The sequence below is a fragment of the Vicugna pacos genome, chromosome 5, assembly GCF_048564905.1.
Source record: "Vicugna pacos chromosome 5, VicPac4, whole genome shotgun sequence".
In the NCBI taxonomy this organism is placed as follows: Eukaryota; Metazoa; Chordata; class Mammalia; order Artiodactyla; family Camelidae; genus Vicugna; species Vicugna pacos.
This window is the reverse complement of record NC_132991.1, coordinates 82,804,817-82,814,770: the sequence shown is the minus strand read 5'-3', so window position 1 is coordinate 82,814,770 and position 9,954 is coordinate 82,804,817.

Here is a 9,954-nt window from a genome sequence, read left to right as displayed (position 1 = left end):
TGGGTTCAATCCCCAGTACCTCCATCAAAAAAACATAAATAAGTAAGTAAGCCTATGTACCTCCCCCACAAAAAATTTTTTTAAGGTCTAAGTTATGATATTTTACCCCATTCACAGAAAGTAATTTAACAGAAACTGAGAACTCCAGGCCTCTGCTAATTGGCTACTCTCCACAGCTATAATGGAATAAAACTGAGGTTCAAAATCATCATGCAGCTGTATTTTGAGATACTAATATGCCTTTATTGATGAAAAAATTATACTGTGTTTCAAAACTTTCAATTTTGAGTTTAATCGTATTATAATTTTAAAAATGTTAATTGAAAACATATGGTGAAGGCAATGACTCCTTACCCCTCAAATCTTTGACTAAACTAGATCTTTATCTATGCAAAACTTCTTTTTGTTGGCCCTCAAATTTTGCCAAAATGGAAGAAAATGTTCTACTTTGATTCTTGAGAGAAGCTAATGAAAAGAACTGAGGGGAAAAAAATCTGCCCTTAAAATTTTTTTTTATATAGAAACTATCAACTTAGAATCAACCACTCTAATGTTATATTTTTTTATTGTGCATATGAACAATTTAGATTTTAAATATGATACCCTTAATTAATTTTTTAAGGAAAAGAGAAGGCATCCAGAAAGGCTTATGTCATTTCTAGTATTTAAAGAATAGTTTGCATGTTTGGTGTCTCCTCCTACTTCCAATAGGCCAATTATAATGTAAGCTAAAGATGCTTACCACAGGTTAGGTTTTCCAGAAGCAGATGCTGAAAAAAAGTTTGGAGTACAGATGTTTATAAGGATCAATACCTGTAAAAGCACGTGGGAAGAACTGGGCAGAGAGAGAAGACGAACTATAATGCCCAATAAAGCCCCTGGACCAATGGGGAGCTCTAGAGCAAGTACTGCCTAATAAAGTTGTCCCTTGCTGGACTGAAATGGCTGGTCCTATATACCTCATCTCCAGATGTGGGGTACCCCAGCATAGGCATGGTCTCAGAGCCAGCTGCCCTGTGCAGCCCAGCTCCCTGAAGGAGCTGTCAGCTAGAAGCTATACCCGGATCATCCTTCCTGCAGCTGAGCAGAGGGGCACTTGCGGGGAATCTGGGTAGCACATCTCTGTGTCTACATCACCACTGACCTGTGGTAGTTAGATTTATAAGCACTTACCTAGCTCAGAGAGAAACATGCCTGGTAAACTGAGCCTGCGGTTAACTGTGCTGTGTCCCATAGCAGCCATGGGAAATGGCCTAGTAGGTTGCTTCAGCCATCCCTGCTTCTGCTCAAAAACTTTTTTTTAGGGTCCACAGCTGTAAGCACTTGAGAATGTCCTCTTGTCAACTTCTGTTGACTCTGCCTTGCTTGGCTTTGGATCTAGAGTCCACCTCCCTACCGAGCCTCAACCAGTTCATGACCTGATTTTGACTGTTAACGACACTGCCTGCAGGAACCTCACCCAAACAGTAGGTAGAAACCTGCAGATCACCAGACAGGTTCCACAGCACCCCACCCCAATCGTCAGGAACAGGGCATCAGACGTGCATGACACCAGAAGCTGGGCAGGTCAGAGAAATCAGCCAAGACAAAGCAAGTCTGCCCTCAGTTGGAAATGGTTCGAATGGTCATTCATCAGTTGTTTCTGCCCGCAACCCCAATTTTCCTTAGGGGAAAACCCACCCCTTTGCTCAGGTCATGTGGGCCAGTGAGGCTGATCCAACCCCTGTGAGCCTAAGGTGGTCCAGTGGCCCAGGCCTGGCCAACCAGCCAATCCGGATGTCGGGACCATGTCAGAAATGGACACCCAACACAACCATGGCCATAAAAGCCTACTCCAAGACTTCTGCCAGAAATTACTAAAACGGGTGCTTTCTCTCCATGCTTTGCTCTGTATGAGGCTATCTTAAAACCCAGTTCAGTCATGCCTGAAATGGGCATTGGAGTCGGTAAGTTTCTTTCCATGTGGAAACTAATTTGAAGTGGGTTTTTCCATTTGCACCCAAAAGAGTCTGGGCTAATACAAACCCTCTCATGACCTACTTACGAAGTGCTGGTCTAGCTGATTTGATGGGGAACTTACCACTCTTGCTTACACCAAATCAAAAGCCTCTTTGTAAGTTTACCCTTTACTCTGCTCTGTGGGGCTGTAGTGGGCATAGGCATTCATCCAAATATTTTGTCTACATCAGTGGTTCTCAAACTGGGCAGCACATCAGAATCAACTGGAAACTTGAAAACTGGAGATTCCTGGGCCTCATCCTGGGTCTAGAGAATCAGAGTTTCTGGGTTTGTGGCCAAGGAATGTATATTTTTCTAAAGCTATGCAGACAATTTTAATCTCCTGCCAGATTTAAGAGTCACTGATCCACATAATGCCAAATAATTGTTCTATTAAAAGTGATAAATTGATCAGCCAGAAAACAGTCATATACATGTCTCCTATGTGTTTGCATGACATCATTTACATATCTAGTCCTTAAGTTCAAGAAGCAACCATGCATCCTTCCTAAGGAAACAACAGCAGCCCTGGTGGAAGAAAATTTGAGTAGAAGAAAATTGAGAAGTGGATTTACCATAAAACCAATAAAGCTTAAGTTTCAGGGCTCCTCGCTTGAGCTTGTAAGTGCTTCCATGGCCATATGTTCTTGCAGAATTTAAGGAGTACAGTATTTTAACTATGAACAGTTGAGACCATTGTTTCAATTTCTCCTCAGTCATATTTCCCCTTGTGTCAGGTGCCATGGGAGGAGTCACGGGCATGTTTGGACCTTGACTAAGGAAGTTGAATGGGGTTACGCACAGTTTTGTTTTAGCGGAATATTTATGCGGTCCACACACAGCCTCTTCCATGTACAGTTTAGCTACTGCTAGCTGCCCCAGGGCAAGAACAATTGTTAGGGAAGCACCTACCACCCACTATAACGATGTACTCCACCACATAAAATGAAAGTACGGGGTTCCACATGAACCTCATAATACGGCACAACACTGGGGACACTAAAGGCAAGCTGGTCAGTGACTGTTGTCAGTTCAAATAGTATTTGAGATTAGGTCCTGCAACCAAAAAAACCTCTGCCTCAAAATCTTACAGCTCATATATGAAGGATACTTGAGAGAAGTTTTCCTAAAATTGACAACAATCCTAAAAATGTATATGCCAACACCAGTAATAAGTGGCAGAGTCAAAAGAAAGCTTTCTACACCATCAGTCTTAAAAAACATCCTTCGCTCCACCATGCTAGAGGGAAGTCTGATTCCTTCAGCTCTCACAGTAGAAAGTACGACAAAATCATTGTTGCAAGCAGAGGCCATCAAACACATGCAGACAATAATTTTATTGAGTGGTGTATCAGAGAGCTGATTATTACACAACATTTTTTTCCCTAGATTTTGAGATCTTTCCAGAATTTGCCAGCTTTACTTGTTTTGTTGTTATGGTGTTGGTTTGTATTATAATTCTAAAGGAATATTTAATGCCTTGTCTAATACTTTATATTACTTTTCTTAAAAAGGGCCTCTAAAACTGTATGAGCTTCAGGCCCATAGATTTGCCCCTGGTTTGAAGGGAGCGCCTCTCCCCTGCATGCTCATTGTGGCTGTGATAAAACCTAATTGATTTGTCCTTTAAGTTGCCTTAGTCTCCTGGAAACCAAATTCGCTTATTATTAAGTCAGCAAATGTGCTGTTGATGGATTTAACGACTCTGTAGGAATGAGTCAGTAATGACTCTGAAGGAATCTGTGTGGCCAGACAGATAAATAATACATTATTTAAAGGTTTCTGAACTCTTACAGTGTTTTGGAAGAAGCTGTTCTTTAAAAGAAATTAGGAAGGAGGATGTATCATGGTCAGGAAGAAAAATATATGAACAACCAATTCAGATTAACCATGCTACAGGAAGGGTGATTTTTCTCTTATTTCTCTCTATAGAAATACTACAGAATCATCATCATGTGAAGAAGAGATTAAGCAGATCTTGTCTGATAGAGTTGGTCTGGCTTGGCTCAATATAACTTCAGAATCCACTTGTTCTTTTTCAGCAAGGGCGTTGCTGCAAATAGGATGGTACATGGTTTCATGTAGGTGATGCAAATAGCATATAGAAGTTGCTATAAACACACCCAGGTCTCCATGCATGCCAAGTCTAACTCCAAGCTTTAGCTCTTTACAGGCATTAGGGAGAAGTCAGTTTCCATGTTGATAGATATGCTCCTTTGTCCTATGCATCCTATTTCTTGCACCACTTTGAACAGTCTCAATGTTTACCAAGCAGCATTTTCAGTGTTCATTTAAATTCTCTGCTTCTAGTGTCTTTAGTCATACCTTCGATCCATGAGGTATTAGCAGATTTACTAAAAATAAAAAAAAAACTATAGCCATAAAAGTTTGGTGAACACTGGTTTATACAACATTAAACTGATTTCCTTACAGATTTGCAGCAGGACTTCTTGAAGCTTTTAATAATGAATCTCTAAGAATGTAGTTTGCAATGCTTCCTAAATTATTTAATCAGAAAACTTTTTTTTTGAGGAAAAGTGATGCTAATATGGAGAAATGCTGCTCTGGACTAAAATACAATGAGATAATGAAGTGTAAATGTTTTATGCAACATAAAAACTAAATAAATTATATGATACAATGAAAATCATCATCATCATCATGATATTATTATTATTATTATTATTATTATTATTATTATTATTATTATTATTATTTTTACTAAGACCATTGTGCTCGAAGAAATCAACTGGTTCTCTCATTTCTTTCTACTTGGAACCATTTAAGCTATCTGTTTAGATTTTAGAAAAAGACTAACTAAGACAAATGTATTTGCTTGCATAATTTTCTTTTATAAGTTTTATTTTACAAAGAGGTTGAGAAAAATTATACACGCCTCTAGCTATCAGGTTTCTGTCTGCTGCCTGAGTAGTTTTCATACCTTTTTGAGATTTTTTCCACTACATTTATTGAAGAATAGTGAATGTCAATAAATCCCTATCAAAATCCCAATGGCATTTTTTGAAGAAATAAGAAAATTCATTCTAAAATTCATATGGAATCTAAAAGGATCCTGAATAACCAAACATTTTGAAAAAGAAGAACAAAATTAGAGACTCCACATTTCCTGACTTCAAAACATATCACAAAGCTACAATAAAAAAAATTATAGTATTTGGCATAAAGATGACAAATAGACAAATGAAACAGAATAGAGAGCCCAGAAATAAATCCTCTTGTATATGGTCAAATGATCCTTGACAAAGGTGCCAAGACTAACCAATGGGGAGAGGACAGTCTCTTCAACAAATGGTGTTGAGGAAACTGGATATGTACATACAGAAGAATGACGTTGGATCCTTGACTTGAACCATATTAAAAAAATTTGAATCCAAATTGATTAAAGCCTTAAACATAAAAACTAAAACTGTAAAACTCCTAGAAGAAAATGACAGAAAAAGATCTTCATTTGGTACTGGATTTGGCAACAATTTCTTGACTATGACACCAAAAGCACAGGCAACCAACAAAAATGTAATAGGCAAATGAGATATCAAACTTAAAAACTTCTGTGCATCAAAGGACACAACCACAGAGTGAAAAGTCAACCTATAGAATGAGAGTAAATATTTGCAAATCATATATCTGAAAAGGGATTAATATCCAGAATACATAAAGAACTTCTCAACTCAAAAACAAAAATTAAACAACCCAGTTTAAAAATAGGCAAATGACTTGAATATACTTTTCTGTAAAGATGATAAACAAATGGTCAACAAGCATATAAAAAGATGTTCAACAGCACTAATCATCGTGAAATGCAAGTTAAAACCACAGTAACATATCATCTCATATCCATTATGATGGCTACTGTTAAAAAAAAAACAGAAAATAAGTTTTGATTATTATGTGAATATGAAGAAATTGGATCTCTTATGCACCATTGTTGGAATTATAAAGTGATGTAACCTCTCTGGAACACAGATTGTTTCCTCAAAAAACTAAAAATAGAACAACTATATGAGCCATCAATCCCACTTCTGGGTGTGTATCTAAAGAAGTAAAGGCAATATCTTGAAGAGACACTGCACACCCATGTTCATAAGAGCAATACTCACAAAAGCCAAGATGTAGAAGCAAGCCAACTGTCTATTAACAGATGAACAGATACACATAATGTGATTCATACCTACAACAGAATATTATTCAACCTTCTTTCCTTCTACCTACTTTGGGTTTTATTGTTACTGGAGGTCTCTTTCACAGCAATATGAATATACTTAAAACTACTGAACTATACACTTAAAAATGGCTAAGATAGTAAATTTTATGTTATGTATTTCTTACCATCAAAAAAGCCCAGTGACTGTCCTGAAGCTACTCAAAGATAAGCTGAGGGCATGTATATCTAGACTTTTCAGTATTTCTCCTTCTGTTCATCTTTGTTCTAATCAAATATAGTTTTCTTTAAAAATTCCCCTTAAAGCCAGAATACTTAAGAGATTATAAGTATAAAATAAGAACGCTAAAGAGTGAAAATTTCAAGATGGGTCTGAAATGTTTTTATTTGAAATTCCCTATCCTTTCAAATTTTGCAACTGGTGATAAAACACATCAAAGACTTGTTTGGCCCATGCAGGGTCTGGGAAGCCTTTTATTACTCAGATCTTTGCAAAGATCCAAGAAACTAGAGTCTGAAACAGGGCCATCTCCTTACCCTCCACAGTCCATGCGCACCTGCAGTATCTCTTTTTTCAATTGAAGTGATGGTTAAAGACTGTGTGTGTAGATTTACACCATCTTTGGCCTTTATTCTCTCTAGAGGTTAAGACAATCCTGGTGTTAGGTTGGGAACTCAAATGCCTTGAATATTTCACAATTGATTCAGGCAGCCTTTAGAGTTTTTGGATTCATTGCTGTGACAGAAACATCAGAACAAACCATAGTAAGAAATGCAATATGATTGCAGCTTCATTTACTCCTTTTTGTGGCATGCAAGAAGTTGCCTTTCTTTTTAAATTATAATACTGTACCTTACTTTTGTTCTCCAAAGAGAAGACTCAGTTCAAAGAGAAAGAGCTTTAACACTGTTATCTACCTATTTTTTTAAATAACATCTAATAAAAAGGCAAACTTATAAGGGGGAAAATTTTTCTCTGTTGAACATACAGACTTGATTAAAAGGATCTCTGACTGTGGGAAGACCTTTTGGAGAAAAGTACATTGCGGGCATGTCCAGTTAACATCACCTTTGCCATAGGGTGCCAAATGATAGGAGGGAGAAGAAGCTATTTTAGAATTGAGCCTGCAGAGGGTTGACTTGAAAGGCACAATCTCTTGAATGGCTTCCAGAGATTAAAGTGGAGCAATTTTAGCCTCACAGACTTCCCCAGGTGAGGCGAGGCCCCACCTCCAAGACTGGCATCTCTTTGAAACTTTGAAAAGATCTGAGAAAAGAAAAGCTTCACGGACCAGGTATGAAAGAAGAGCAGGTCTTTACATCCACTGCTGAGGAACCTCCTGCTTTTTCATTTTGCTCGTGTAACATTAACTGATAATCTCCTATCTCTCCTCTTCATCTCCCTTGAACCACTCATCCCAGGCTTTGGAGCACTGACTTCACAGATGTCTGCTCTGATGAGGGTAGGGCTCTAGGCTCTGACTTCTGAGCAGCACTGGGAGAGAGAGGACAGGAGGGAGGACTCTTGGCACTCACACTGGGCAGTGAGCACCGACAGGCTTAATTTTATTCCCTGTTTCCGCAGGCAACCCCTGGGCTCCCTGCCTCCACCTTAGCCCTTCCTTAATTTCTTAAAGAAGTCTGGGAAGAAGAAAAGAGCAAAGAAAAAAATAATGAACAAAAGAGCTGCATTCACAATCATTGTCTCCGATCCCTCAGAACTGAAGTGCTTAGTGAGACCTTCAAAAATATAAGCATTATGAGTGCTTTTTCTTTTACAAGAATGATGCCCATTTTGAGTCTGCCTCTAAGATTAACAACTGAAATGAACATTTTCAAATATCACAAAAGTAAGAAAGTAGCATGAAGAACACCTGAATTCCTATCACTGAGCTTTGACAATTTTCATACGTGTGACAATTTTATTTCTTCTATCCCCCACTTTAAAATGTATTTATACTATACACTTTTGCTGGAGTATATTCAAGCCAATTTAATGTATCAGTCTTGTTCTGTAGTACCTCAAGATACATTTATAACAGATTAGAACATTTCCCCCTAATTCCACTGCCATTATTATAACAAAAAAAAATCAATAATAATTCCTTCATATCGCCTAGTAAGTTCCGGGGCTCCACCTCACCTGCATGGGTCCATTGGCCCAAACAAGGGAGCCGGGACACACCTGTCTAAAACCTCACTCTCCTGTATCTCTTCTCCCTGCAGACGTGTCCCAGGTGGGGCTGGTTTTACCTGTGCTCCTCCTGAATCCTTCTCTTTTCCAAGGTGGTACCACCTTCCCACTTTCTTAGACTCATACAAGCATAGCAGTTCAGGGGAACGTTTGCACATATGTGCACACGAGTACATGTGCACACACACGTGGAGATTGGAAAATACATTGGTTTGGGTTTAACATGCATGTGTTGTTCCACATTATCCAATTAACCTATTGTTCCCTATGACGATTTTCATGGTGCCACGTGAATTAATGATAGACCACAGTAAAAGCAAGTAAGGGGAACCTTTTCTAACGGCAAGTGCAATATTTTATGCTCCTGATTTATAAGCGTTCCCCTCCCCATTTTTCTTGGTTAGCAGCCACAGAACAAACTTTGCCAACAACTCGGTCACCTCTCTTCCACTTAAAAAAAAATTACCTTTTTGGGGGGGAACTGCTCAGTCATTTCAGGATCGTGGCCCTCTTCCTCTTCCACTCCCTTCCACTCCGAATGGCACCTGGGTTCACGGAAGGCAGAGGCGGGAGGTGGGGAGGAGCAAGTGGGTCCTTCCTGGCCTCAGCTCAGATGACCACCATCCTGCCTCAGTTCCTGGTGCACCTAATGCTGTGCTGCTGTGACTTCCGCTTTCAGATCCATCTGCTCCCTCCCTCTCCCAACCCTGATCTCCTCTGGACTCTCTCTGACACTTCTGCTCCCTACTCAGAGCTCAAGGAATTTCACGTACTTTCCTGCAGTGCTTTGGAGCATCAGGCAACTGGGAGGTGGGATGAGGTATGCCTGAGTCTCTCTGCATGAATCTGCCGACCACCATTGTTTATCTCTTCCCTGGGCTGAGGGTGCTTGGAATCTCTCCAGGATACACTCTGGAAATGAGACACCAACCTTCATGCCCTGGAAACCCCTAAAATATATCTAGGAGTTAATATTATCTACCCCCTCCAGATTTTACTTCAAGAAGCGTTCAACAAGAGAAGCTTTTGCAAATGTGAACATTCTTTTACTGCCACCCCTTCCTTTCAAGGCTTTTCCTCACATCTGAACTTGGGTTCCCCCAGAAGCCGACCCTGAGGTGATCCCAAGGGAACACCAGTCGGGGAGTAGGAACGCCACTAATGAGTGTCTTGTCAAGCCAGTCACCACTGCGAGTGTCTGGAGCTAAGGAAAGTCTGCTGGGGAAACTCTGAAAGCAAGGAGAGAACACATGCCTCAGGATTAACTCACCTGAGGGAGGAGGGAGCTGTGGTAATTACCTCCTGTTGGTCATTGGTTGAGAGCTACTGGTGGGGGCGAGGGAAGGGGGAGGGAAGCTGTTAATTCCTCAGCACTCTAGGCAGCAAAAGAGACTTTTGGCTGCAAGAGAAAGTTCTCGGCAATATAAATGCAGGTGCTGGCAGTTCCTATGACAAGAAATCTGCTTTTACGTTATTTTACATTCAGTGGTAAGGTTTCCCAGTGGGTGTATGGCACTGGAGGGCCGTAAGAGATGGGGAGGTATTGATCCACTCAGCCCTTTTGCAGCCCCATGAGGCCTGG